Below are 25,391 nucleotides of genomic sequence, written 5' to 3'. Positions count from 1 at the left end.
GAAGTGAAGCAGAGAGCGACAGAGGGAGAGAGAGAGCGAGTGAAAAACAGAGAAAGACAGAGCAACAGTGATTGAGAGAGATAAAAGTAAAGAGAGAGTGTGACAGATAGAAAATAGAGAAAAAGTGAGTGAGACAAGAAAGTAAGAGGGTGTGAAAGTAGATCAAAGCAAGAGATAGAATGATGCAGGATTACTTAAAGAATGAGAAGGATTAAAAGGGAAAGAATTAATGAAGGAATAAAAGAAAGAAAGAGTGAGAGTGACAGAGAGAGGAAAGAAAAGAGAGAGAGTATGAGAGATATAAAATAGAGAAAGAGTGAGTGAGAGAAAGAAAGCAAGAGTGCATCAAAGTAGGTTGAGAAATAGAATGAGGCATAATGTGAAAGAATGAGAAGAATTAAAAGAGAATGAATGATGGAATGAAAGGAAGAGAGAAAGAAAGAGAAAAAAGATATAGAGAAAGAGAGAGAGAGAGAAGCAGAATAGAAGAAAAATGGGTTGGTAGTGAGAGGCAAAAGCCTACGACACCTGGTATTCCCAGGCGGTCTCCCATCCAAGTACTGACCAGGCCTGAGCGTGCTTAGCTTCCGAGATCAGACGAGATCGGGCGTTTTCAGGCTAGTATGGCCGTAGGCGGCAGGTGTCTGCTTCTGACAACACTTAACCAATTCACCAGCACACACACATGTGCCACTGCACACGCAGGACAAATAAGACAAGCAAAACATTTCAATAGAGCCAATCCAAGAGGAAGAGAAAGAGAAGTGAGGCAGAGAGCGACCGAGAGAGCGAGAGAGAGAGAGACAGAGAGAGATAGAGAAGTGAGTGACAGAGCGACAGTGAGTGAGTGAGTATGAGTGAAAGAATGACAAAGACTGAAAGAGAATGAATGAAAGGAAGAGAAAGAAAGAAAGAAAGTGAGACAGATAGATAAATCGAAAGAAAGAAAAATGGGTGGGTGCTGAAAGCCAAAAGCCTATGGCACCTGGTATTCCCAGGCGCTCTCCCATACAAGTACCGACCAGGCCTGAGGCTGGTAAGCTTCCGAGATCAGACGAGATCGGGCGTTTTCAGGCTAGTATGGCCATAGGCGGCAGGTGTCTGCTTCTGACAACACTTAACCAATTCACCAGCACACACACATGTGCCGCTGCACACGCAGGACAAATAAGACAAGCAAAACATTTCAATAGATCCAATCCAAGAGGAAGAGAAAGAGAAGTGAGGCAGAGAGCGACCGAGGGAGAGAGAGAGCGAGTGAAAGACAGAGAGAGACAGAGCAACAGTGAGTGAGAGAGATAAAAGTAAAGAGATAGTGTGACAGATAGAAAATAGAGAAAAAGTGAGTGAGAGAAGAAAGTAAGAGGGTGTGAAAGTAGATCAAAGCAAGAGATAGAATGATGCAGGATTACTTAAAGAATGAGAAGGATTAAAAGGGAAAGTATTAATGAAGGAATAAAAGAAAGAAAGAGTGAGAGTGACAGAGAGAGGAAAGAAAAGAGAGAGGGTATGAGAGATATAAAATAGAGAAAGAGTGAGTGAGAGAAGAAAGCAAGAGTGCATCAAAGTAGGTTGAGAAATAGAATGAGGCATAATGTGAAAGAATGAGAAGGATTAAAGGAGAATGAATGATGGAATGAAAGGAAGAGAGAAAGAAAGAGAAAAAAGATATAGAGAAAGAGAGAGAGAGAGAAGCAGAATAGAAGAAAAATGGGTTGGTAGTGAGAGGCAAAAGCCTACGGCACCTGGTATTCCCAGGCGGTCTCCCATCCAAGTACTGACCAGGACTGAGCGTGCTTAGCTTCCGAGATCAGACGAGATCGGGCATTTTCAGGCTAGTATGGCCGTAGGCGGCAGGTGCCTGCTTCTGACACCCCTTAACCAACTCACCAGCACACACACATATGCCACTGCACACTCAGGAACAATACAACAAATAAGACAAGCAAAACATTTCAATATAGACAGTCCTAGAGAGAGAGAAGTGAAGCAGAGAGCGACAGAGGGGGAGAGAGAGCGAGTGAAAAACAGAGAGAGACAGAGCAACAGTGATTGAGAGAGATAAAAGTAAAGAGAGAGTGTGACAGATAGAAAATAGAGAAAAAGTGAGTGAGACAAGAAAGTAAGAGAGTGTGAAAGTAGATCAAAGAAAGAGATAGAATGATGCAGGATTACTTAAAGAATGAGAAGGATTAAAAGGGAAAGAATTAATGAAGGAATAAAAGAAAGAAAGAGTGAGAGTGACAGAGAGAGGAAAGAAAAGAGAGAGAGTATGAGAGATATAAAATAGAGAAAGAGTAGGTGAGAGAAAGAAAGCAAGAGTGCATCAAAGTAGGTTGAGAAATAGAATGAGGCATAATGTGAAAGAATGAGAAGAATTAAAGGAGAATGAATGATGGAATGAAAGGAAGAGAGAAAGAAAGAGAAAAAAGATATAGAGAAAGAGAGAGAGAGAGAAGCAGAATAGAAGAAAAATGGGTTGGTAGTGAGAGGCAAAAGCCTACGGCACCTGGTATTCCCAGGTGGTCTCCCATCCAAGTACTGACCAGGACTGAGCGTGCTTAGCTTCCGAGATCAGACGAGATCGGGCGTTTTCAGGCTAGTATGGCCGTAGGCGGCAGGTGCCTGCTTCTGACACCCCTTAACCAACTCACCAGCACACACATATATGCCACTGCACACTCAGGAACAATACAACAAATAAGACAAGCAAAACATTTCAATAGAGCCAATCCGAGAGGAGGAGAGAGAGAAGTGAGGCAGAGAGCGACCGAGGGAGAGAGAGAGCGAGTGAAAGACAGAGAGAGACAGAGTAACAGTGAGTGAGAGAGAGAAAAGTAAAGAGAGAGTGTGACAGATAGAAAATAGAGCAAAAGTGAGTGAGACAAGAAAGTAAGAGAGTGTGAAAGTAGATTAAAGAAAGAGATAGAATGATGCAGGATTACTTAAAGAATGAGAAGGATTAAAAGGGAAAGAATTAATGAAGGAATAAAAGAAAGAAAGAGTGAGAGTGACAGAGAGAGGAAAGAAAAGACAGAGAGTATGAGAGATATAAAATAAAGAAAGAGTGAGTGAGAGAAAGAAAGCAAGAGTGCATCAAAGTAGCTTGAGAAATAGAATGAGGCATAATGTGAAAGAATGAGAAGAATTAAAGGAGAATGAATGATGGAATGAAAGGAAGAGAGAAAGAAAGAGAAAAAAGATATAGAGAAAGAGAGAGAGAGAGAAGCAGAATAGAAGAAAAATGGGTTGGTAGTGAGAGGCAAAAGCCTACGGCACCTGGTATTCCCAGGCGGTCTCCCATCCAAGTACTGACCAGGACTGAGCGTGCTTAGATTCCGAGATCAGACGAGATCGGGCGTTTTCAGGCTAGTATGGCCGTAGGCGGCAGGTGCCTGCTTCTGACACCCCTTAACCAACTCACCAGCACACACACATATGCCACTGCACACTCAGGAACAATACAACAAATAAGACAAGCAAAACATTTCAATAGAGCCAATCCGAGAGGAGGAGAGAGAGAAGTGAGGCAGAGAGCGACCGAGGGAGAGAGAGAGCGAGTGAAAGACAGAGAGAGACAGAGCAACAGTGAGTGAGAGAGAGAAAAGTAAAGAGAGAGTGTGACAGATAGAAAATAGAGCAAAAGTGAGTGAGACAAGAAAGTAAGAGAGTGTGAAAGTAGATTAAAGAAAGAGATAGAATGATGCTGGATTACTTAAAGAATGAGAAGGATTAAAAGGGAAAGAATTAATGAAGGAATAAAAGAAAGAAAGAGTGAGAGTGACAGAGAGAGGAAAGAAAAGAGAGAGAGTATGAGAGATATAAAATAGAGAAAGAGTGAGTGAGAGAAAGAAAGCAAGAGTGCATCAAAGTAGGTTGAGAAATAGAATGAGGCATAATGTGAAAGAATGAGAAGAATTAAAGGAGAATGAATGATGGAATGAAAGGAAGAGAGAAAGAAAGAGAAAAAAGATATAGAGAAAGAGAGAGAGAGAGAGAAGCAGAATAGAAGAAAAATGGGTTGGTAGTGAGAGGCAAAAGCCTACGGCACCTGGTATTCCCAGGCGGTCTCCCATCCAAGTACTGACCAGGACTGAGCGTGCTTAGCTTCCGAGATCAGACGAGATCGGGCGTTTTCAGGCTAGTATGGCCGTAGGCAGCAGGTGCCTGCTTCTGACACCCCTTAACCAACTCACCAGCACACACACATATGCCACTGCACACTCAGGAACAATACAACAAATAAGACAAGCAAAACATTTCAATATAGACAGTCCTAGAGAGAGAGAAGTGAAGCAGAGAGCGACAGAGGGAGAGAGAGAGCGAGTGAAAAACAGAGAGAGACAGAGCAACAGTGATTGAGAGAGATAAAAGTAAAGAGAGAGTGTGACAGATAGAAAATAGAGAAAAAGTGAGTGAGACAAGAAAGTAAGACAGTGTGAAAGTAGATCAAAGCAAGAGATAGAATGATGCAGGATTACTTAAAGAATGAGAAGGATTAAAAGGGAAAGAATTAATGAAGGAATAAAAGAAAGAAAGAGTGAGAGTGACAGAGATTGGAAAGAAAAGAGAGAGAGTATGAGAGATATAAAATAGAGAAAGAGTGAGTGAGAGAAAGAAAGCAAGAGTGCATCAAAGTAGGTTGAGAAATAGAATGAGGCATAATGTGAAAGAATGAGAAGGATTAAAGGAGAATGAATGATGGAATGAAAGGAAGAGAGAAAGAAAGAGAAAAAAGATATAGAGAAAGAGAGAGAGAGAGAGAAGCAGAATAGAAGAAAAATGGGTTGGTAGTGAGAGGCAAAAGCCTACGGCACCTGGTATTCCCAGGCGGTCTCCCATCCAAGTACTGACCAGGACTGAGCGTGCTTAGCTTCAAAGATCAGACGAGATCGGGCGTTTTCAGGCTAGTATGGCCGTAGGCGGCAGCTGTCTGCTTCTGACAACACTTAACCAATTCACCAGAACACACACATGTGCCGCTGCACACGCAGGACAAATGAGACAAGCAAAACATTTCAATAGAGCCAATCCAAGAGGAAGAGAAAAAGAAGTGAGGCACAGAGCGACCGAGGGAGCGAGAGAGAGAGACAGAGAGAGATAGAGAAGTGAGTGACAGAGCGACAGTGAGTGAGTGAGTATGAGTGAAAGAATGACAAAGACTGAAAGAGAATGAATGAAAGGAAGAGAAAGAAAGAAAGAAAGTGAGACAGATAGATAAATCGAAAGAAAGAAAAATGGGTGGGTGCTGAAAGCCAAAAGCCTACAGCACATGGTATTCCCAGGCGCTCTCCCATCCAAGTACTGACCAGGCCTGAGCCTGGTAAGCTTCCGAGATCAGACGAGATCGGGCGTTTTCAGGCTAGTATGGCCATAGGCGGCAGGTGTCTACTTCCAACAACACTTAACCAATTCACCAGCACACACACATGTGCCGCTGCACACGCAGGACAAATAAGACAAGCAAAACATTTCAATAGATCCAATCCAAGAGGAAGAGAAAGAGAAGTGAGGCAGAGAGCGACCGAGGGAGCGAGAGAGAGAGACAGAGAGAGAGATAGAGAAGTGAGTGACAGAGCGACAGTGACTGAGTGAGTATGACTGAAAGAATGAGAAAGACTGAAAGAGAATGAATGAAAGGAAGAGAAAGAAAGAAAGAAAGTGAGACAGATAGATAAATCGAAAGAAAGAAAAATGGGTGGGTGCTGAAAGCCAAAAGCCTATGGCACCTGGTATTCCCAGGCGCTCTCCCATCCAAGTACCGACCAGGCCTGAGCCTGGTAAGCTTCCGAGATCAGACGAGATCGGGCGTTTTCAGTCTAGTACGGCCGTAGGCAGCAGGTACCTGCTTCTGACACCCCTTAACCAACTCACCAGCACACACACATATGCCACTGCACACTCAGGAAGAATACAACAAATAAGACAAGCAAAACATTTCAATAGAGCCAATCCGAGAGGAGGAGAGAGAGAAGTGAGGCAGAGAGCGACCGAGGGAGAGAGAGAGCGAGTGAAAGACAGAGAGAGACAGAGCAACAGTGAGTGAGAGAGAGAAAAGTAAAGAGAGAGTGTGACAGATAGAAAATAGAGCAAAAGTGAGTGAGACAAGAAAGTAAGAGAGTGTGAAAGTAGATTAAAGAAAGAGATAGAATGATGCAGGATTACTTAAAGAATGAGAAGGATTAAAAGGGAAAGTATTAATGAAGGAATAAAAGAAAGAAAGAGTGAGAGTGACAGAGAGAGGAAAGAAAAGAGAGAGTGTATGAGAGATATAAAATAGAGAAAGAGTGAGTGAGAGAAGAAAGCAAGAGTGCATCAAAGTAGGTTGAGAAATAGAATGAGGCATAATGTGAAAGAATGAGAAGGATTAAAGGAGAATGAATGATGGAATGAAAGGAAGAGAGAAAGAAAGAGAAAAAAGATATAGAGAAAGAGAGAGAGAGAGAAGCAGAATAGAAGAAAAATGGGTTGGTAGTGAGAGGCAAAAGCCTACGGCACCTGGTATTCCCAGGCGGACTCCCATCCAAGTACTGACCAGGACTGAGCGTGCTTAGCTTCAAAGATCAGACGAGATCGGGCATTTTCAGGCTAGTATGGCCGTAGGCGGCAGGTGCCTGCTTCTGACACCCCTTAACCAACTCACCAGCACACACACATATGCCACTGCACACTCAGGAACAATACAACAAATAAGACAAGCAAAACATTTCAATATAGACAGTCCTAGAGAGAGAGAAGTGAAGCAGAGAGCGACAGAGGGAGAGAGAGAGCGAGTGAAAAACTGTGAGAGACAGAGCAACAGTGATTGAGAGAGATAAAAGTAAAGAGAGAGTGTGACAGATAGAAAATAGAGAAAAAGTGAGTGAGAGAAGAAAGTAAGAGAGTGTGAAAGTAGATTAAAGAAAGAGATAGAATGATGCTGGATTACTTAAAGAATGAGAAGGATTAAAAGGGAAAGAATTAATGAAGGAATAAAAGAAAGAAAGAGTGAGAGTGACAGAGAGAGGAAAGAAAAGACAGAGAGTATGAGAGATATAAAATAAAGAAAGAGTGAGTGAGAGAAAGAAAGCAAGAGTGCATCAAAGTAGGTTGAGAAATAGAATGAGGCATAATGTGAAAGAATGAGAAGAATTAAAGGAGAATGAATGATGGAATGAAAGGAAGAGAGAAAGAAAGAGAAAAAAGATATAGAGAAAGAGAGAGAGAGAGAAGCAGAATAGAAGAAAAATGGGTTGGTAGTGAGAGGCAAAAGCCTACGGCACCTGGTATTCCCAGGCGGTCTCCCATCCAAGTACTGACCAGGACTGAGCGTGCTTAGATTCCGAGATCAGACGAGATCGGGCGTTTTCAGGCTAGTATGGCCGTAGGCGGCAGGTGCCTGCTTCTGACACCCCTTAACCAACTCACCAGCACACACACATATGCCACTGCACACTCAGGAACAATACAACAAATAAGACAAGCAAAACATTTCAATATAGACAGTCCTAGAGAGAGAGAAGTGAAGCAGAGAGCGACAGAGGGAGAGAGAGAGCGAGTGAAAAACTGAGAGAGACAGAGCAACAGTGATTGAGAGAGATAAAAGTAAAGAGAGAGTGTGACAGATAGAAAATAGAGAAAAAGTGAGTGAGAGAAGAAAGTAAGAGGGTGTGAAAGTAGATCAAAGCAAGAGATAGAATGATGCAGGATTACTTAAAGAATTAGAAGGATTAAAAGGGAAAGAATTAATGAAGGAATAAAAGAAAGAAAGAGTGAGAGTGACAGAGATTGGAAAGAAAAGAGAGAGAGTATGAGAGATATAAAATAGAGAAAGAGTGAGTGAGAGAAGAAAGCAAGAGTGCATCAAAGTAGGTTGAGAAATAGAATGAGGCATAATGTGAAAGAATGAGAAGGATTAAAGGAGAATGAATGATGGAATGAAAGGAAGAGAGAAAGAAAGAGAAAAAAGATATAGAGAAAGAGAGAGAGAGAGAAGCAGAATAGAAGAAAAATGGGTTGGTAGTGAGAGGCAAAAGCCTACGGCACCTGGTATTCCCAGGCGGTCTCCCATCCAAGTACTGACCAGGCCTGAGCGTGCTTAGCTTCCGAGATCAGACGAGATCGGGCGTTTTCAGATTAGTATGGCCGTAGGCAGCAGGTGTCTGCTTCTGACAACACTTAACCAATTCACCAGCACACACACATGTGCCACTGCACACGCAGGACAAATAAGACAAGCAAAACATTTCAATAGATCCAATCCAAGAGGAAGAGAAAGAGAAGTGAGGCAGAGAGCGACCGAGAGAGCGAGAGAGAGAGAGACACAGAGAGATAGAGAAGTGAGTGACAGAGCGACAGTGAGTGAGTGAGTATGAGTGAAAGAATGACAAAGACTGAAAGAGAATGAATGAAAGGAAGAGAAAGAAAGAAAGTGAGACAGATAGATAAATCGAAAGAAAGAAAAATGGGTGGGAGCTGAAAGCCAAAAGCCTACAGCACATGGTATTCCCAGGCGCTCTCCCATCCAAGTACTGACCAGGCCTGAGCCTGGTAAGCTTCCGAGATCAGACGAGATCGGGCGTTTTCAGGCTAGTATGGCCGTAGGCGGCAGGTGTCTACTTCTGACAACACTTAACCAATTCACCAGCACACACACATGTGCCGCTGCACACGCAGGACAAATAAGACAAGCAAAACATTTCAATAGATCCAATCCAAGAGGAAGAGAAAGAGAAGTGAGGCAGAGAGCGACCGAGGGAGCGAGAGAGAGAGACAGAGAGAGAGAGAGATAGAGAAGTGAGTGACAGAGCGACAGTGACTGAGTGAGTATGACTGAAAGAATGAGAAAGACTGAAAGAGAATGAATGAAAGGAAGAGAAAGAAAGAAAGAAAGTGAGACAGATAGATAAATCGAAAGAAAGAAAAATGGGTGGGTGCTGAAAGCCAAAAGCCTACGGCACCTGGTATTCCCAGGCGCTCTCCCTTCCAAGTACCGACCAGGCCAAAGCCTGGTAAGCTTCCGAGATCAGACGAGATCGGGCGTTTTCAGTTTAGTACGGCCGTAGGCAGCAGGTGCCTGCTTCTGACACCCCTTAACCAACTCACCAGCACACACACATATGCCACTGCACACTCAGGAACAATACAACAAATAAGACAAGCAAAACATTTCAATAAAGCCAATCCGAGAGGAGGAGAGAGAGAAGTGAGGCAGAGAGCGACCGAGGGAGAGAGAGAGCGAGTGAAAGACAGAGAGAGACAGAGCAACAGTGAGTGAGAGAGAGAAAAGTAAAGAGAGAGTGTGACAGATAGAAAATAGAGCAAAAGTGAGTGAGACAAGAAAGTAAGAGAGTGTGAAAGTAGATTAAAGAAAGAGATAGAATGATGCAGGATTACTTAAAGAATGAGAAGGATTAAAAGGGAAAGAATTAATGAAGGAATAAAAGAAAGAAAGAGTGAGAGTGACAGAGAGAGGAAAGAAAAGAGAGAGAGTATGAGAGATATAAAATAGAGAAAGAGTGAGTGAGAGAAAGAAAGCAAGAGTGCATCAAAGTAGGTTGAGAAATAGAATGAGGCATAATGTGAAAGAATGAGAAGAATTAAAGGAGAATGAATGATGGAATGAAAGGAAGAGAGAAAGAAAGAGAAAAAAGATATAGAGAAAGAGAGAGAGAGAGAAGCAGAATAGAAGAAAAATGGGTTGGTAGTGAGAGGCAAAAGCCTACGGCACCTGGTATTCCCAGGCGGTCTCCCATCCAAGTACTGACCAGGCCTGAGCGTGCTTAGCTTCCGAGATCAGACGAGATCGGGCGTTTTCAGGCTAGTATGGCCGTAGGCGGCAGGTGTCTGCTTCTGACAACACTTAACCAATTCACCAGCACACACACATGTGCCACTGCACACGCAGGACAAATAAGACAAGCAAAACATTTCAATAGAGCCAATCCAAGAGGAAGAGAAAGAGAAGTGAGGCAGAGAGCGACCGAGAGAGCGAGAGAGAGAGAGACAGAGAGAGATAGAGAAGTGAGTGACAGAGCGACAGTGAGTGAGTGAGTATGAGTGAAAGAATGACAAAGACTGAAAGAGAATGAATGAAAGGAAGAGAAAGAAAGAAAGAAAGTGAGACAGATAGATAAATCGAAAGAAAGAAAAATGGGTGGGTGCTGAAAGCCAAAAGCCTATGGCACCTGGTATTCCCAGGCGCTCTCCCATACAAGTACCGACCAGGCCTGAGCCTGGTAAGCTTCCGAGATCAGACGAGATCGGGCGTTTTCAGGCTAGTATGGCCATAGGCGGCAGGTGTCTGCTTCTGACAACACTTAACCAATTCACCAGCACACACACATGTGCCGCTGCACACGCAGGACAAATAAGACAAGCAAAACATTTCAATAGAGCCAATCCAAGAGGAAGAGAAAGAGAAGTGAGGCAGAGAGCGACCGAGAGAGAGAGAGAGACAGAGAGAGATAGAGAAGTGAGTGACAGAGCGACAGTGAGTGAGTGAGTATGAGTGAAAGAATGACAAAGACAGAAAGAGAATGAATGAAAGGAAGAGAAAGAAAGAAAGAAAGTGAGACAGATAGATAAATCGAAAGAAAGAAAAATGGGTGGGTGCTGAAAGCCAAAAGCCTACAGCACATGGTATTCCCAGGCGCTCTCCCATCCAAGTACTGACCAGGCCTGAGCCTGGTAAGCTTCCGAGATCAGACGAGATCGGGCGTTTTCAGGCTAGTATGGCCGTAGGCGGCAGGTGTCTACTTCCAACAACACTTAACCAATTCACCAGCACACACACATGTGCCGCTGCACACGCAGGACAAATAAGACAAGCAAAACATTTCAATAGATCCAATCCAAGAGGAAGAGAAAGAGAAGTGAGGCAGAGAGCGACCGAGGGAGAGAGAGAGCGAGTGAAAGACAGAGAGAGACAGAGCAACAGTGAGTGAGAGAGATAAAAGTAAAGAGATAGTGTGACAGATAGAAAATAGAGAAAAAGTGAGTGAGAGAAGAAAGTAAGAGGGTGTGAAAGTAGATCAAAGCAAGAGATAGAATGATGCAGGATTACTTAAAGAATTAGAAGGATTAAAAGGGAAAGAATTAATGAAGGAATAAAAGAAAGAAAGAGTGAGAGTGACAGAGATTGGAAAGAAAAGAGAGAGAGTATGAGAGATATAAAATAGAGAAAGAGTGAGTGAGAGAAAGAAAGCAAGAGTGCATCAAAGTAGGTTGAGAAATAGAATGAGGCATAATGTGAAAGAATGAGAAGAATTAAAGGAGAATGAATGATGGAATGAAAGGAAGAGAGAAAGAAAGAGAAAAAAGATATAGAGAAAGAGAGAGAGAGAGAAGCAGAATAGAAGAAAAATGGGTTGGTAGTGAGAGGCAAAAGCCTACGGCACCTGGTATTCCCAGGCGGTCTCCCATCCAAGTACTGACCAGGCCTGAGCCTGCTTAGCTTCCGAGATCAGACGAGATCGGGCGTTTTCAGGCTAGTATGGCCGTAGGCGGCAGGTGTCTGCTTCTGACAACACTTAACCAATTCACCAGCACACACACATGTGCCGCTGCACACGCAGGACAAATAAGACAAGCAAAACATTTCAATAGAGCCAATCCAAGAGGAAGAGAAAGAGAAGTGAGGCAGAGAGCGACCGAGAGAGCGAGAGAGAGAGAGACAGAGAGAGATAGAGAAGTGAGTGACAGAGCGACAGTGAGTGAGTGAGTATGAGTGAAAGAATGACAAAGACAGAAAGAGAATGAATGAAAGGAAGAGAAAGAAAGAAAGAAAGTGAGACAGATAGATAAATCGAAAGAAAGAAAAATGGGTGGGTGCTGAAGCCAAAAGCCTACAGCACATGGTATTCCCAGGCGCTCTCCCATCCAAGTACTGACCAGGCCTGAGCCTGGTAAGCTTCCGAGATCAGACGAGATCGGGCGTTTTCAGGCTAGTATGGCCGTAGGCGGCAGGTGTCTACTTCTGACAACACTTAACCAATTCACCAGCACACACACATGTGCCGCTGCACACGCAGGACAAATAAGACAAGCAAAACATTTCAATAGATCCAATCCAAGAGGAAGAGAAAGAGAAGTGAGGCAGAGAGCGACCGAGGGAGAGAGAGAGCGAGTGAAAGACAGAGAGAGACAGAGCAACAGTGAGTGAGAGAGATAAAAGTAAAGAGATAGTGTGACAGATAGAAAATAGAGAAAAAGTGAGTGAGAGAAGAAAGTAAGAGGGTGTGAAAGTAGATCAAAGCAAGAGATAGAATGATGCAGGATTACTTAAAGAATGAGAAGGATTAAAAGGGAAAGTATTAATGAAGGAATAAAAGAAAGAAAGAGTGAGAGTGACAGAGAGAGGAAAGAAAAGAGAGAGAGTATGAGAGATATAAAATAGAGAAAGAGTGAGTGAGAGAAGAAAGCAAGAGTGCATCAAAGTAGGTTGAGAAATAGAATGAGGCATAATGTGAAAGAATGAGAAGGATTAAAGGAGAATGAATGATGGAATGAAAGGAAGAGAGAAAGAAAGAGAAAAAAGATATAGAGAAAGAGAGAGAGAGAGAAGCAGAATAGAAGAAAAATGGGTTGGTAGTGAGAGGCAAAAGCCTACGGCACCTGGTATTCCCAGGCGGTCTCCCATCCAAGTACTGACCAGGACTGAGCGTGCTTAGCTTCCGAGATCAGACGAGATCGGGCGTTTTCAGGCTAGTATGGCCGTAGGCGGCAGGTGTCTGCTTCTGACAACACTTAACCAATTCACCAGCACACACACATGGCCGCTGCACACGCAGGACAAATGAGACAAGCAAAACATTTCAATAGAGGCAATCCAAGAGGAAGAGAAAGAGAAGTGAGGCACAGAGCGACCGAGGGAGCGAGAGAGAGAGACAGAGAGAGAGAGAGAAGTGAGTGACAGAGCGACAGTGAGTGAGTGAGTATGAGTGAAAGAATGACAAAGACTGAAAGAGAATGAATGAAAGGAAGAGAAAGAAAGAAAGAAAGTGAGACAGATAGATAAATCGAAAGAAAGAAAAATGGGTGGGTGCTGAAAGCCAAAAGCCTATGGCACCTGGTATTCCCAGGCGCTCTCCCATACAAGTACCGACCAGGCCTGAGCCTGGTAAGCTTCCGAGATCAGACGAGATCGGGCGTTTTCAGGCTAGTATGGCCATAGGCGGCAGGTGTCTGCTTCTGACAACACTTAACCAATTCACCAGCACACACACATGTGCCGCTGCACACGCAGGACAAATAAGACAAGCAAAACATTTCAATAGATCCAATCCAAGAGGAAGAGAAAGAGAAGTGAGGCAGAGAGCGACCGAGGGAGCGAGAGAGAGAGACAGAGAGAGAGAGAGATAGAGAAGTGAGTGACAGAGCGACAGTGAGTGAGTGAGTATGAGTGAAAGAATGAGAAAGACTGAAAGAGAATGAATGAAAGGAAGAGAAAGAAAGAAAGAAAGTGAGACAGATAGATAAATCGAAAGAAAGAAAAATGGGTGGGTGCTGAAAGCCAAAAGCCTACGGCACCTGGTATTCCCAGGCGCTCTCCCATCCAAGTACTGACCAGGCCTGAGCCTGGTAAGCTTCCGAGATCAGACGAGATCGGGCGTTTTCAGTCTAGTACGGCCGTAGGCAGCAGGTGCCTGCTTCTGACACCCCTTAACCAACTCACCAGCACACACACATATGCCACTGCACACTCAGGAACAATACAACAAATAAGACAAGCAAAACATTTCAATAGAGCCAATCCGAGAGGAGGAGAGAGAGAAGTGAGGCAGAGAGCGACCGAGGGAGAGAGAGAGCGAGTGAAAGACAGAGAGAGACAGAGCAACAGTGAGTGAGAGAGAGAAAAGTAAAGAGAGAGTGTGACAGATAGAAAATGGAGCAAAAGTGAGTGAGACAAGAAAGTAAGAGAGTGTGAAAGTAGATTAAAGAAAGAGATAGAATGATGCAGGATTACTTAAAGAATGAAAAGGATTAAAAGGGAAAGTATTAATGAAGGAATAAAAGAAAGAAAGAGTGAGAGTGACAGAGAGAGGAAAGAAAAGAGAGAGAGTATGAGAGATATAAAATAGAGAAAGAGTGAGTGAGAGAAGAAAGCAAGAGTGCATCAAAGTAGGTTGAGAAATAGAATGAGGCATAATGTGAAAGAATGAGAAGGATTAAAGGAGAATGAATGATGGAATGAAAGGAAGAGAGAAAGAAAGAGAAAAAAGATATAGAGAAAGAGAGAGAGAGAGAAGCAGAATAGAAGAAAAATGGGTTGGTAGTGAGAGGCAAAAGCCTACGGCACCTGGTATTCCCAGGCGGTCTCCCATCCAAGTACTGACCAGGACTGAGCGTGCTTAGCTTCCGAGATCAGACGAGATCGGGCGTTTTCAGGCTAGTATGGCCGTAGGCGACAGGTGCCTGCTTCTGACACCCCTTAACCAACTCACCAGCACACACACATATGCCACTGCACACTCAGGAACAATACAACAAATAAGACAAGCAAAACATTTCAATATAGACAGTCCTAGAGAGAGAGAAGTGAAGCAGAGAGCGACAGAGGGACAGAGAGAGTGAGTGAAAAACAGAGAGAGACAGAGCAACAGTGATTGAGAGAGATAAAAGTAAAGAGAGAGTGTGACAGATAGAAAATAGAGAAAAAGTGAGTGAGAGAAGAAAGTAAGAGAGTGTGAAAGTAGATCAAAGCAAGAGATAGAATGATGCAGGATTACTTAAAGAATGAGAAGGATTAAAAGGGAAAGAATTAATGAAGGAATAAAAGAAAGAAAGAGTGAGAGTGACAGAGATTGGAAAGAAAAGAGAGAGTGTATGAGAGATATAAAATAGAGAAAGAGTGAGTGAGAGAAAGAAAGCAAGAGTGCATCAAAGTAGGTTGAGAAATAGAATGAGGCATAATGTGAAAGAATGAGAAGGATTAAAGGAGAATGAATGATGGAATGAAAGGAAGAGAGAAAGAAAGAGAAAAAAGATATAGAGAAAGAGAGAGAGAGAGAAGCAGAATAGAAGAAAAATGGGTTGGTAGTGAGAGGCAAAAGCCTACGGCACCTGGTATTCCCAGGCGGTCTCCCATCCAAGTACTGACCAGGACTGAGCGTGCTTAGCTTCCGAGATCAGACGAGATCGGGCGTTTTCAGGCTAGTATGGCCGTAGGCGGCAGGTGTCTGCTTCTGACAACACTTAACCAATTCACCAGCACACACACATGGCCGCTGCACACGCAGGACAAATGAGACAAGCAAAACATTTCAATAGAGCCAATCCAAGAGGAAGAGAAAGAGAAGTGAGGCACAGAGCGACCGAGGGAGCGAGAGAGAGAGACAGAGAGAGAGAGTGATAGAGAAGTGAGTGACAGAGCGACAGTGAGTGAGTGAGTATGAGTGAAAGAATGAGAAAGACTGAAAGAGAATGAATGAAAGGAAGAGAAAGAAAGAAAGAAAGTGAGACAGATAGATAAATTGAAAGAAAGAAAAATGGGTGGGTGCTGAAAGCCAAAAGCCTATGGCACCTGGTATTCCCAGGCGCTCTCCCATCCAAGTACCGACCAGGCCTGAGCCTGGTAAGCTTCCGAGATCAGACGAGATCGGGCGTTTTCAGGCTAGTATGGCCGTAGGCGGCAGCTGTCTGCTTCTGACAACACTTAACCAATTCACCAGAACACACACATGGCCGCTGCACACGCAGGACAAATGAGACAAGCAAAACATTTCAATAGAGCCAATCCAAGAGGAAGAGAAAAAGAAGTGAGGCAGAGAGCGACCGAGGGAGCGAGAGAGAGAGACAGAGAGAGATAGAGAAGTGAGTGACAGAGCGACAGTGAGTGAGTGAGTATGAGTGAAAGAATGACAAAGACTGAAAGAGAATGAATGAAAGGAAGAGAAAGAAAGAAAAAAGTGAGACAGATAGATAAATCGAAAGAAAGAAAAATGGGTGGGTGCTGAAAGCCAAAAGCCTACAGCACATGGTATTCCCAGGCGCTCTCCCATCCAAGTACTGACCAGGCCTGAGCCTGGTAAGCTTCCGAGATCAGACGAGATCGGGCGTTTTCAGGCTAGTATGGCCGTAGGCGGCAGGTGTCTACTTCTGACAACACTTAACCAATTCACCAGCACACACACATGTGCCGCTGCACACGCAGGACAAATAAGACAAGCAAAACATTTCAATAGATCCAATCCAAGAGGAAGAGAAAGAGAAGTGAGGCAGAGAGCGACCGAGGGAGAGAGAGAGCGAGTGAAAGACAGAGAGAGACAGAGCAACAGTGAGTGAGAGAGATAAAAGTAAAGAGATAGTGTGACAGATAGAAAATAGAGAAAAAGTGAGTGAGAGAAGAAAGTAAGAGGGTGTGAAAGTAGATCAAAGCAAGAGATAGAATGATGCAGGATTACTTAAAGAATGAGAAGGATTAAAAGGGAAAGTATTAATGAAGGAATAAAAGAAAGAAAGAGTGAGAGTGACAGAGAGAGGACAGAAAAGAGAGAGGGTATGAGAGATATAAAATAGAGAAAGAGTGAGTGAGAGAAGAAAGCAAGAGTGCATCAAAGTAGGTTGAGAAATAGAATGAGGCATAATGTGAAAGAATGAGAAGGATTAAAGGAGAATGAATGATGGAATGAAAGGAAGAGAGAAAGAAAGAGAAAAAAGATATAGAGAAAGAGAGAGAGAGAGAAGCAGAATAGAAGAAAAATGGGTTGGTAGTGAGAGGCAAAAGCCTACGGCACCTGGTATTCCCAGGCGGTCTCCCATCCAAGTACTGACCAGGACTGAGCGTGCTTAGCTTCCGAGATCAGACGAGATCGGGCATTTTCAGGCTAGTATGGCCGTAGGCGGCAGGTGCCTGCTTCTGACACCCCTTAACCAACTCACCAGCACACACACATATGCCACTGCACACTCAGGAACAATACAACAAATAAGACAAGCAAAACATTTCAATATAGACAGTCCTAGAGAGAGAGAAGTGAAGCAGAGAGCGACAGAGGGGGAGAGAGAGCGAGTGAAAAACAGAGAGAGACAGAGCAACAGTGATTGAGAGAGATAAAAGTAAAGAGAGAGTGTGACAGATAGAAAATGGAGAAAAAGTGAGTGAGACAAGAAAGTAAGAGAGTGTGAAAGTAGATCAAAGCAAGAGATAGAATGATGCAGGATTACTTAAAGAATGAGAAGGATTAAAAGGGAAAGAATTAATGAAGGAATAAAAGAAAGAAAGAGTGAGAGTGACAGAGATTGGAAAGAAAAGAGAGAGAGTATGAGAGATATAAAATAGAGAAAGAGTGAGTGAGAGAAAGAAAGCAAGAGTGCATCAAAGTAGGTTGAGAAATAGAATGAGGCATAATGTGAAAGAATGAGAAGAATTAAAGGAGAATGAATGATGGAATGAAAGGAAGAGAGAAAGAAAGAGAAAAATGATATAGAGAAAGAGAGAGAGAGAGAAGCAGAATAGAAGAAAAATGGGTTGGTAGTGAGAGGCAAAAGCCTACGGCACCTGGTATTCCCAGGCGGTCTCCCATCCAAGTACTGACCAGGCCTGAGCCTGCTTAGCTTCCGAGATCAGACGAGATCGGGCGTTTTCAGGCTAGTATGGCCGTAGGCGGCAGGTGTCTGCTTCTGACAACACTTAACCAATTCACCAGCACACACACATGTGCCGCTGCACACGCAGGACAAATGAGACAAGCAAAACATTTCAATAGAGCCAATCCAAGAGGAAGAGAAAGAGAAGTGAGGCACAGAGCGACCGAGGGAGCGAGAGAGAGAGACAGAGAGAGAGAGTGATAGAGAAGTGAGTGACAGAGCGACAGTGAGTGAGTGAGTATGAGTGAAAGAATGACAAAGACTGAAAGAGAATGAATGAAAGGAAGAGAAAGAAAGAAAGAAAGTGAGACAGATAGATAAATCGAAAGAAAGAAAAATGGGTGGGTGCTGAAAGCCAAAAGCCTATGGCACCTGGTATTCCCAGGCGCTCTCCCATCCAAGTACCGACCAGGCCTGAGCCTGGTAAGCTTCCGAGATCAGACGAGATCGGGCGTTTTCAGGCTAGTACGGCCGTAGGCAGCAGGTGCCTGCTTCTGACACCCCTTAACCAACTCACCAGCACACACACATATGCCACTGCACACTCAGGAACAATACAACAAATAAGACAAGCAAAACATTTCAATATAGACAGTCCTAGAGAGAGAGAAGTGAAGCAGAGAGCGACAGAGGGAGAGAGAGAGCGAGTGAAAAACAGAGAAAGACAGAGCAACAGTGATTGAGAGAGATAAAAGTAAAGAGAGAGTGTGACAGATAGAAAATAGAGAAAAAGTGAGTGAGAGAAGAAAGTAAGAGGGTGTGAAAGTAGATCAAAGCAAGAGATAGAATGATGCAGGATTACTTAAAGAATGAGAAGGATTAAAAGGGAAAGAATTAATGAAGGAATAAAAGAAAGAAAGAGTGAGAGTGACAGAGAGAGGAAAGAAAAGAGAGAGAGTATGAGAGATATAAAATAGAGAAAGAGTGAGTGAGAGAAAGAAAGCAAGAGTGCATCAAAGTAGGTTGAGAAATAGAATGAGGCATAATGTGAAAGAATGAGAAGAATTAAAGGAGAATGAATGATGGAATGAAAGGAAGAGAGAAAGAAAGAGAAAAAAGATATAGAGAAAGAGAGAGAGAGAGAAGCAGAATAGAAGAAAAATGGGTTGGTAGTGAGAGGCAAAAGCCTACGGCACCTGGTATTCCCAGGCGGTCTCCCATCCAAGTACTGACCAGGCCTGAGCGTGCTTAGCTTCCGAGATCAGACGAGATCGGGCGTTTTCAGGCTAGTATGGCCGTAGGCGGCAGGTGTCTGCTTCTGACAACACTTAACCAATTCACCAGCACACACACATGTGCCACTGCACACGCAGGACAAATAAGACAAGCAAAACATTTCAATAGAGCCAATCCAAGAGGAAGAGAAAGAGAAGTGAGGCAGAGAGCGACCGAGAGAGCGAGAGAGAGAGAGACAGAGAGAGATAGAGAAGTGAGTGACAGAGCGACAGTGAGTGAGTGAGTATGAGTGAAAGAATGACAAAGACTGATAGAGAATGAATGAAAGGAAGAGAAAGAAAGAAAGAAAGTGAGACAGATAGATAAATCGAAAGAAAGAAAAATGGGTGGGTGCTGAAAGCCAAAAGCCTATGGCACCTGGTATTCCCAGGCGCTCTCCCATACAAGTACCGACCAGGCCTGAGCCTGGTAAGCTTCCGAGATCAGACGAGATCGGGCGTTTTCAGGCTAGTATGGCCATAGGCGGCAGGTGTCTGCTTCTGACAACACTTAACCAATTCACCAGCACACACACATGTGCCGCTGCACACGCAGGACAAATAAGACAAGCAAAACATTTCAATAGAGCCAATCCAAGAGGAAGAGAAAGAGAAGTGAGGCAGAGAGCGACCGAGAGAGAGAGAGAGACAGAGAGAGATAGAGAAGTGAGTGACAGAGCGACAGTGAGTGAGTGAGTATGAGTGAAAGAATGACAAAGACAGAAAGAGAATGAATGAAAGGAAGAGAAAGAAAGAAAGAAAGTGAGACAGATAGATAAATCGAAAGAAAGAAAAATGGGTGGGTGCTGAAAGCCAAAAGCCTACAGCACATGGTATTCCCAGGCGCTCTCCCATCCAAGTACTGACCAGGCCTGAGCCTGGTAAGCTTCCGAGATCAGACGAGATCGGGCGTTTTCAGGCTAGTATGGCCGTAGGCGGCAGGTGTCTACTTCCAACAACACTTAACCAATTCACCAGCACACACACATGTGCCGCTGCACACGCAGGACAAATAAGACAAGCAAAACATTTCAATAGATCCAATCCAAGAGGAAGAGAAAGAGAAGTGAGGCAGAGAGCGACCGAGGGAGAGAGAGAGCGAGTGAAAGACAGAGAGAGACAGAGCAACAGTGAGTGAGAGAGATAAAAGTAAAGAGATAGTGTGACAGATAGAAAATAGAGAAAAAGTGAGTGAGAGAAGAAAGTAAGAGGGTGTGAAAGTAGATCAAAGCAAGAGATAGAATGATGCAGGATTACTTAAAGAATTAGAAGGATTAAAAGGGAAAGAATTAATGAAGGAATAAAAGAAAGAAAGAGTGAGAGTGACAGAGATTGGAAAGAAAAGAGAGAGAGTATGAGAGATATAAAATAGAGAAAGAGTGAGTGAGAGAAAGAAAGCAAGAGTGCATCAAAGTAGGTTGAGAAATAGAATGAGGCATAATGTGAAAGAATGAGAAGAATTAAAGGAGAATGAATGATGGAATGAAAGGAAGAGAGAAAGAAAGAGAAAAAAGATATAGAGAAAGAGAGAGAGAGAGAAGCAGAATAGAAGAAAAATGGGTTGGTAGTGAGAGGCAAAAGCCTACGGCACCTGGTATTCCCAGGCGGTCTCCCATCCAAGTACTGACCAGGCCTGAGCCTGCTTAGCTTCCGAGATCAGACGAGATCGGGCGTTTTCAGGCTAGTATGGCCGTAGGCGGCAGGTGTCTGCTTCTGACAACACTTAACCAATTCACCAGCACACACACATGTGCCGCTGCACACGCAGGACAAATGAGACAAGCAAAACATTTCAATAGAGCCAATCCAAGAGGAAGAGAAAGAGAAGTGAGGCAGAGAGCGACCGAGAGAGAGAGAGAGACAGAGAGAGATAGAGAAGTGAGTGACAGAGCGACAGTGAGTGAGTGAGTATGAGTGAAAGAATGACAAAGACAGAAAGAGAATGAATGAAAGGAAGAGAAAGAAAGAAAGAAAGTGAGACAGATAGATAAATCGAAAGAAAGAAAAATGGGTGGGTGCTGAAGCCAAAAGCCTACAGCACATGGTATTCCCAGGCGCTCTCCCATCCAAGTACTGACCAGGCCTGAGCCTGGTAAGCTTCCGAGATCAGACGAGATCGGGCGTTTTCAGGCTAGTATGGCCGTAGGCGGCAGGTGTCTACTTCTGACAACACTTAACCAATTCACCAGCACACACACATGTGCCGCTGCACACGCAGGACAAATAAGACAAGCAAAACATTTCAATAGATCCAATCCAAGAGGAAGAGAAAGAGAAGTGAGGCAGAGAGCGACCGAGGGAGAGAGAGAGCGAGTGAAAGACAGAGAGAGACAGAGCAACAGTGAGTGAGAGAGATAAAAGTAAAGAGATAGTGTGACAGATAGAAAATAGAGAAAAAGTGAGTGAGAGAAGAAAGTAAGAGGGTGTGAAAGTAGATCAAAGCAAGAGATAGAATGATGCAGGATTACTTAAAGAATGAGAAGGATTAAAAGGGAAAGTATTAATGAAGGAATAAAAGAAAGAAAGAGTGAGAGTGACAGAGAGAGGAAAGAAAAGAGAGAGGGTATGAGAGATATAAAATAGAGAAAGAGTGAGTGAGAGAAGAAAGCAAGAGTGCATCAAAGTAGGTTGAGAAATAGAATGAGGCATAATGTGAAAGAATGAGAAGGATTAAAGGAGAATGAATGATGGAATGAAAGGAAGAGAGAAAGAAAGAGAAAAAAGATATAGAGAAAGAGAGAGAGAGAGAAGCAGAATAGAAGAAAAATGGGTTGGTAGTGAGAGGCAAAAGCCTACGGCACCTGGTATTCCCAGGCGGTCTCCCATCCAAGTACTGACCAGGACTGAGCGTGCTTAGCTTCCGAGATCAGACGAGATCGGGCGTTTTCAGGCTAGTATGGCCGTAGGCGGCAGGTGTCTGCTTCTGACAACACTTAACCAATTCACCAGCACACACACATGGCCGCTGCACACGCAGGACAAATGAGACAAGCAAAACATTTCAATAGAGGCAATCCAAGAGGAAGAGAAAGAGAAGTGAGGCACAGAGCGACCGAGGGAGCGAGAGAGAGAGACAGAGAGAGAGAGAGAAGTGAGTGACAGAGCGACAGTGAGTGAGTGAGTATGAGTGAAAGAATGACAAAGACTGAAAGAGAATGAATGAAAGGAAGAGAAAGAAAGAAAGAAAGTGAGACAGATAGATAAATCGAAAGAAAGAAAAATGGGTGGGTGCTGAAAGCCAAAAGCCTATGGCACCTGGTATTCCCAGGCGCTCTCCCATACAAGTACCGACCAGGCCTGAGCCTGGTAAGCTTCCGAGATCAGACGAGATCGGGCGTTTTCAGGCTAGTATGGCCATAGGCGGCAGGTGTCTGCTTCTGACAACACTTAACCAATTCACCAGCACACACACATGTGCCGCTGCACACGCAGGACAAATAAGACAAGCAAAACATTTCAATAGATCCAATCCAAGAGGAAGAGAAAGAGAAGTGAGGCAGAGAGCGACCGAGGGAGCGAGAGAGAGAGACAGAGAGAGAGAGAGATAGAGAAGTGAGTGACAGAGCGACAGTGAGTGAGTGAGTATGAGTGAAAGAATGAGAAAGACTGAAAGAGAATGAATGAAAGGAAGAGAAAGAAAGAAAGAAAGTGAGACAGATAGATAAATCGAAAGAAAGAAAAATGGGTGGGTGCTGAAAGCCAAAAGCCTACGGCACCTGGTATTCCCAGGCGCTCTCCCATCCAAGTACTGACCAGGCCTGAGCCTGGTAAGCTTCCGAGATCAGACGAGATCGGGCGTTTTCAGTCTAGTACGGCCGTAGGCAGCAGGTGCCTGCTTCTGACACCCCTTAACCAACTCACCAGCACACACACATATGCCACTGCACACTCAGGAACAATACAACAAATAAGACAAGCAAAACATTTCAATAGAGCCAATCCGAGAGGAGGAGAGAGAGAAGTGAGGCAGAGAGCGACCGAGGGAGAGAGAGAGCGAGTGAAAGACAGAGAGAGACAGAGCAACAGTGAGTGAGAGAGAGAAAAGTAAAGAGAGAGTGTGACAGATAGAAAATGGAGCAAAAGTGAGTGAGACAAGAAAGTAAGAGAGTGTGAAAGTAGATTAAAGAAAGAGATAGAATGATGCAGGATTACTTAAAGAATGAGAAGGATTAAAAGGGAAAGTATTAATGAAGGAATAAAAGAAAGAAAGAGTGAGAGTGACAGAGAGAGGAAAGAAAAGAGAGAGAGTATGAGAGATATAAAATAGAGAAAGAGTGAGTGAGAGAAGAAAGCAAGAGTGCATCAAAGTAGGTTGAGAAATAGAATGAGGCATAATGTGAAAGAATGAGAAGGATTAAAGGAGAATGAATGATGGAATGAAAGGAAGAGAGAAAGAAAGAGAAAAAAGATATAGAGAAAGAGAGAGAGAGAGAAGCAGAATAGAAGAAAAATGGGTTGGTAGTGAGAGGCAAAAGCCTACGGCACCTGGTATTCCCAGGCGGTCTCCCATCCAAGTACTGACCAGGACTGAGCGTGCTTAGCTTCCGAGATCAGACGAGATCGGGCGTTTTCAGGCTAGTATGGCCGTAGGCGACAGGTGCCTGCTTCTGACACCCCTTAACCAACTCACCAGCACACACACATATGCCACTGCACACTCAGGAACAATACAACAAATAAGACAAGCAAAACATTTCAATATAGACAGTCCTAGAGAGAGAGAAGTGAAGCAGAGAGCGACAGAGGGACAGAGAGAGTGAGTGAAAAACAGAGAGAGACAGAGCAACAGTGATTGAGAGAGATAAAAGTAAAGAGAGAGTGTGACAGATAGAAAATAGAGAAAAAGTGAGTGAGAGAAGAAAGTAAGAGAGTGTGAAAGTAGATCAAAGCAAGAGATAGAATGATGCAGGATTACTTAAAGAATGAGAAGGATTAAAAGGGAAAGAATTAATGAAGGAATAAAAGAAAGAAAGAGTGAGAGTGACAGAGATTGGAAAGAAAAGAGAGAGGGTATGAGAGATATAAAATAGAGAAAGAGTGAGTGAGAGAAAGAAAGCAAGAGTGCATCAAAGTAGGTTGAGAAATAGAATGAGGCATAATGTGAAAGAATGAGAAGGATTAAAGGAGAATGAATGATGGAATGAAAGGAAGAGAGAAAGAAAGAGAAAAAAGATATAGAGAAAGAGAGAGAGAGAGAAGCAGAATAGAAGAAAAATGGGTTGGTAGTGAGAGGCAAAAGCCTACGGCACCTGGTATTCCCAGGCGGTCTCCCATCCAAGTACTGACCAGGACTGAGCGTGCTTAGCTTCCGAGATCAGACGAGATCGGGCGTTTTCAGGCTAGTATGGCCGTAGGCGGCAGGTGTCTGCTTCTGACAACACTTAACCAATTCACCAGCACACACACATGGCCGCTGCACACGCAGGACAAATGAGACAAGCAAAACATTTCAATAGAGCCAATCCAAGAGGAAGAGAAAGAGAAGTGAGGCACAGAGCGACCGAGGGAGCGAGAGAGAGAGACAGAGAGAGAGAGTGATAGAGAAGTGAGTGACAGAGCGACAGTGAGTGAGTGAGTATGAGTGAAAGAATGAGAAAGACTGAAAGAGAATGAATGAAAGGAAGAGAACGAAAGAAAGAAAGTGAGACAGATAGATAAATCGAAAGAAAGAAAAATGGGTGGGTGCTGAAAGCCAAAAGCCTATGGCACCTGGTATTCCCAGGCGCTCTCCCATCCAAGTACCGACCAGGCCTGAGCCTGGTAAGCTTCCGAGATCAGACGAGATCGGGCGTTTTCAGGCTAGTATGGCCGTAGGCGGCAGCTGTCTGCTTCTGACAACACTTAACCAATTCACCAGAACACACACATGGCCGCTGCACACGCAGGACAAATGAGACAAGCAAAACATTTCAATAGAGCCAATCCAAGAGGAAGAGAAAAAGAAGTGAGGCAGAGAGCGACCGAGGGAGCGAGAGAGAGAGACAGAGAGAGATAGAGAAGTGAGTGACAGAGCGACAGTGAGTGAGTGAGTATGAGTGAAAGAATGACAAAGACTGAAAGAGAATGAATGAAAGGAAGAGAAAGAAAGAAAAAAGTGAGACAGATAGATAAATCGAAAGAAAGAAAAATGGGTGGGTGCTGAAAGCCAAAAGCCTACAGCACATGGTATTCCCAGGCGCTCTCCCATCCAAGTACTGACCAGGCCTGAGCCTGGTAAGCTTCCGAGATCAGACGAGATCGGGCGTTTTCAGGCTAGTATGGCCGTAGGCGGCAGGTGTCTACTTCTGACAACACTTAACCAATTCACCAGCACACACACATGTGCCGCTGCACACGCAGGACAAATAAGACAAGCAAAACATTTCAATAGATCCAATCCAAGAGGAAGAGAAAGAGAAGTGAGGCAGAGAGCGACCGAGGGAGAGAGAGAGCGAGTGAAAGACAGAGAGAGACAGAGCAACAGTGAGTGAGAGAGATAAAAGTAAAGAGATAGTGTGACAGATAGAAAATAGAGAAAAAGTGAGTGAGAGAAGAAAGTAAGAGGGTGTGAAAGTAGATCAAAGCAAGAGATAGAATGATGCAGGATTACTTAAAGAATGAGAAGGATTA

General features: G+C 43.8%; 20 non-coding genes and 21 pseudogenes across 20 annotated transcripts; all 41 read right to left on the bottom strand.

The window, feature by feature from the left end:
* Positions 1 to 516: 516 nt before the first annotated feature.
* Positions 517 to 635, bottom strand: LOC138737875 (5S ribosomal RNA). The gene has a single exon (XR_011341305.1). It is a non-coding gene; the product is annotated as a 5S ribosomal RNA (ribosomal RNA).
* Positions 636 to 973: 338 nt separating this feature from the next.
* LOC138738208 (5S ribosomal RNA) lies at positions 974 to 1,092 on the bottom strand (annotated as a pseudogene).
* Positions 1,093 to 1,733: 641 nt separating this feature from the next.
* Positions 1,734 to 1,852, bottom strand: LOC138738005 (5S ribosomal RNA). The gene has a single exon (XR_011341435.1). It is a non-coding gene; the product is annotated as a 5S ribosomal RNA (ribosomal RNA).
* A 645-nt stretch (positions 1,853 to 2,497) lies between these two features.
* On the bottom strand, positions 2,498 to 2,616 carry LOC138737906 (5S ribosomal RNA). Its single transcript, XR_011341335.1, has one exon. It is a non-coding gene; the product is annotated as a 5S ribosomal RNA (ribosomal RNA).
* A 651-nt stretch (positions 2,617 to 3,267) lies between these two features.
* Positions 3,268 to 3,386, bottom strand: LOC138738025 (5S ribosomal RNA). Its single transcript, XR_011341455.1, has one exon. It is a non-coding gene; the product is annotated as a 5S ribosomal RNA (ribosomal RNA).
* A 653-nt stretch (positions 3,387 to 4,039) lies between these two features.
* Positions 4,040 to 4,158, bottom strand: LOC138737968 (5S ribosomal RNA). The gene has a single exon (XR_011341397.1). It is a non-coding gene; the product is annotated as a 5S ribosomal RNA (ribosomal RNA).
* A 647-nt stretch (positions 4,159 to 4,805) lies between these two features.
* Positions 4,806 to 4,924, bottom strand: LOC138738035 (5S ribosomal RNA). The gene has a single exon (XR_011341464.1). It is a non-coding gene; the product is annotated as a 5S ribosomal RNA (ribosomal RNA).
* A 336-nt stretch (positions 4,925 to 5,260) lies between these two features.
* Positions 5,261 to 5,379, bottom strand: LOC138738149 (5S ribosomal RNA; annotated as a pseudogene).
* A 338-nt stretch (positions 5,380 to 5,717) lies between these two features.
* LOC138738257 (5S ribosomal RNA) lies at positions 5,718 to 5,836 on the bottom strand (annotated as a pseudogene).
* A 650-nt stretch (positions 5,837 to 6,486) lies between these two features.
* LOC138738141 (5S ribosomal RNA) lies at positions 6,487 to 6,605 on the bottom strand (annotated as a pseudogene).
* Positions 6,606 to 7,250: 645 nt separating this feature from the next.
* Positions 7,251 to 7,369, bottom strand: LOC138738024 (5S ribosomal RNA). Its single transcript, XR_011341454.1, has one exon. It is a non-coding gene; the product is annotated as a 5S ribosomal RNA (ribosomal RNA).
* Positions 7,370 to 8,013: 644 nt separating this feature from the next.
* LOC138738014 (5S ribosomal RNA) lies at positions 8,014 to 8,132 on the bottom strand. The gene has a single exon (XR_011341444.1). It is a non-coding gene; the product is annotated as a 5S ribosomal RNA (ribosomal RNA).
* A 334-nt stretch (positions 8,133 to 8,466) lies between these two features.
* LOC138738121 (5S ribosomal RNA) lies at positions 8,467 to 8,585 on the bottom strand (annotated as a pseudogene).
* A 342-nt stretch (positions 8,586 to 8,927) lies between these two features.
* On the bottom strand, positions 8,928 to 9,046 carry LOC138738282 (5S ribosomal RNA; annotated as a pseudogene).
* A 651-nt stretch (positions 9,047 to 9,697) lies between these two features.
* On the bottom strand, positions 9,698 to 9,816 carry LOC138737862 (5S ribosomal RNA). Its single transcript, XR_011341292.1, has one exon. It is a non-coding gene; the product is annotated as a 5S ribosomal RNA (ribosomal RNA).
* Positions 9,817 to 10,154: 338 nt separating this feature from the next.
* On the bottom strand, positions 10,155 to 10,273 carry LOC138738163 (5S ribosomal RNA; annotated as a pseudogene).
* Positions 10,274 to 10,605: 332 nt separating this feature from the next.
* LOC138738120 (5S ribosomal RNA) lies at positions 10,606 to 10,724 on the bottom strand (annotated as a pseudogene).
* Positions 10,725 to 11,366: 642 nt separating this feature from the next.
* On the bottom strand, positions 11,367 to 11,485 carry LOC138738006 (5S ribosomal RNA). The gene has a single exon (XR_011341436.1). It is a non-coding gene; the product is annotated as a 5S ribosomal RNA (ribosomal RNA).
* A 337-nt stretch (positions 11,486 to 11,822) lies between these two features.
* LOC138738119 (5S ribosomal RNA) lies at positions 11,823 to 11,941 on the bottom strand (annotated as a pseudogene).
* A 641-nt stretch (positions 11,942 to 12,582) lies between these two features.
* LOC138737967 (5S ribosomal RNA) lies at positions 12,583 to 12,701 on the bottom strand. Its single transcript, XR_011341396.1, has one exon. It is a non-coding gene; the product is annotated as a 5S ribosomal RNA (ribosomal RNA).
* Positions 12,702 to 13,036: 335 nt separating this feature from the next.
* On the bottom strand, positions 13,037 to 13,155 carry LOC138738162 (5S ribosomal RNA; annotated as a pseudogene).
* A 342-nt stretch (positions 13,156 to 13,497) lies between these two features.
* On the bottom strand, positions 13,498 to 13,616 carry LOC138738148 (5S ribosomal RNA; annotated as a pseudogene).
* Positions 13,617 to 14,266: 650 nt separating this feature from the next.
* LOC138737966 (5S ribosomal RNA) lies at positions 14,267 to 14,385 on the bottom strand. Its single transcript, XR_011341395.1, has one exon. It is a non-coding gene; the product is annotated as a 5S ribosomal RNA (ribosomal RNA).
* A 645-nt stretch (positions 14,386 to 15,030) lies between these two features.
* On the bottom strand, positions 15,031 to 15,149 carry LOC138737965 (5S ribosomal RNA). The gene has a single exon (XR_011341394.1). It is a non-coding gene; the product is annotated as a 5S ribosomal RNA (ribosomal RNA).
* A 341-nt stretch (positions 15,150 to 15,490) lies between these two features.
* LOC138738146 (5S ribosomal RNA) lies at positions 15,491 to 15,609 on the bottom strand (annotated as a pseudogene).
* A 334-nt stretch (positions 15,610 to 15,943) lies between these two features.
* Positions 15,944 to 16,062, bottom strand: LOC138738118 (5S ribosomal RNA; annotated as a pseudogene).
* A 641-nt stretch (positions 16,063 to 16,703) lies between these two features.
* On the bottom strand, positions 16,704 to 16,822 carry LOC138738004 (5S ribosomal RNA). The gene has a single exon (XR_011341434.1). It is a non-coding gene; the product is annotated as a 5S ribosomal RNA (ribosomal RNA).
* A 645-nt stretch (positions 16,823 to 17,467) lies between these two features.
* On the bottom strand, positions 17,468 to 17,586 carry LOC138737995 (5S ribosomal RNA). The gene has a single exon (XR_011341425.1). It is a non-coding gene; the product is annotated as a 5S ribosomal RNA (ribosomal RNA).
* Positions 17,587 to 17,928: 342 nt separating this feature from the next.
* On the bottom strand, positions 17,929 to 18,047 carry LOC138738170 (5S ribosomal RNA; annotated as a pseudogene).
* A 645-nt stretch (positions 18,048 to 18,692) lies between these two features.
* Positions 18,693 to 18,811, bottom strand: LOC138737861 (5S ribosomal RNA). The gene has a single exon (XR_011341291.1). It is a non-coding gene; the product is annotated as a 5S ribosomal RNA (ribosomal RNA).
* Positions 18,812 to 19,149: 338 nt separating this feature from the next.
* On the bottom strand, positions 19,150 to 19,268 carry LOC138738160 (5S ribosomal RNA; annotated as a pseudogene).
* A 332-nt stretch (positions 19,269 to 19,600) lies between these two features.
* Positions 19,601 to 19,719, bottom strand: LOC138738117 (5S ribosomal RNA; annotated as a pseudogene).
* Positions 19,720 to 20,361: 642 nt separating this feature from the next.
* Positions 20,362 to 20,480, bottom strand: LOC138737984 (5S ribosomal RNA). The gene has a single exon (XR_011341413.1). It is a non-coding gene; the product is annotated as a 5S ribosomal RNA (ribosomal RNA).
* Positions 20,481 to 20,811: 331 nt separating this feature from the next.
* LOC138738116 (5S ribosomal RNA) lies at positions 20,812 to 20,930 on the bottom strand (annotated as a pseudogene).
* A 641-nt stretch (positions 20,931 to 21,571) lies between these two features.
* Positions 21,572 to 21,690, bottom strand: LOC138737964 (5S ribosomal RNA). Its single transcript, XR_011341393.1, has one exon. It is a non-coding gene; the product is annotated as a 5S ribosomal RNA (ribosomal RNA).
* Positions 21,691 to 22,025: 335 nt separating this feature from the next.
* LOC138738159 (5S ribosomal RNA) lies at positions 22,026 to 22,144 on the bottom strand (annotated as a pseudogene).
* Positions 22,145 to 22,486: 342 nt separating this feature from the next.
* On the bottom strand, positions 22,487 to 22,605 carry LOC138738147 (5S ribosomal RNA; annotated as a pseudogene).
* A 650-nt stretch (positions 22,606 to 23,255) lies between these two features.
* LOC138737963 (5S ribosomal RNA) lies at positions 23,256 to 23,374 on the bottom strand. Its single transcript, XR_011341392.1, has one exon. It is a non-coding gene; the product is annotated as a 5S ribosomal RNA (ribosomal RNA).
* A 645-nt stretch (positions 23,375 to 24,019) lies between these two features.
* Positions 24,020 to 24,138, bottom strand: LOC138737961 (5S ribosomal RNA). The gene has a single exon (XR_011341390.1). It is a non-coding gene; the product is annotated as a 5S ribosomal RNA (ribosomal RNA).
* A 341-nt stretch (positions 24,139 to 24,479) lies between these two features.
* Positions 24,480 to 24,598, bottom strand: LOC138738145 (5S ribosomal RNA; annotated as a pseudogene).
* Positions 24,599 to 24,932: 334 nt separating this feature from the next.
* On the bottom strand, positions 24,933 to 25,051 carry LOC138738115 (5S ribosomal RNA; annotated as a pseudogene).
* Positions 25,052 to 25,391: the final 340 nt, after the last annotated feature.

The sequence above is a fragment of the Narcine bancroftii genome, chromosome 6 (assembly GCF_036971445.1).
Source record: "Narcine bancroftii isolate sNarBan1 chromosome 6, sNarBan1.hap1, whole genome shotgun sequence".
Classification (NCBI taxonomy): domain Eukaryota; kingdom Metazoa; phylum Chordata; class Chondrichthyes; order Torpediniformes; family Narcinidae; genus Narcine; species Narcine bancroftii.
This window is presented reverse-complemented; position numbering and strand designations above follow the sequence as displayed.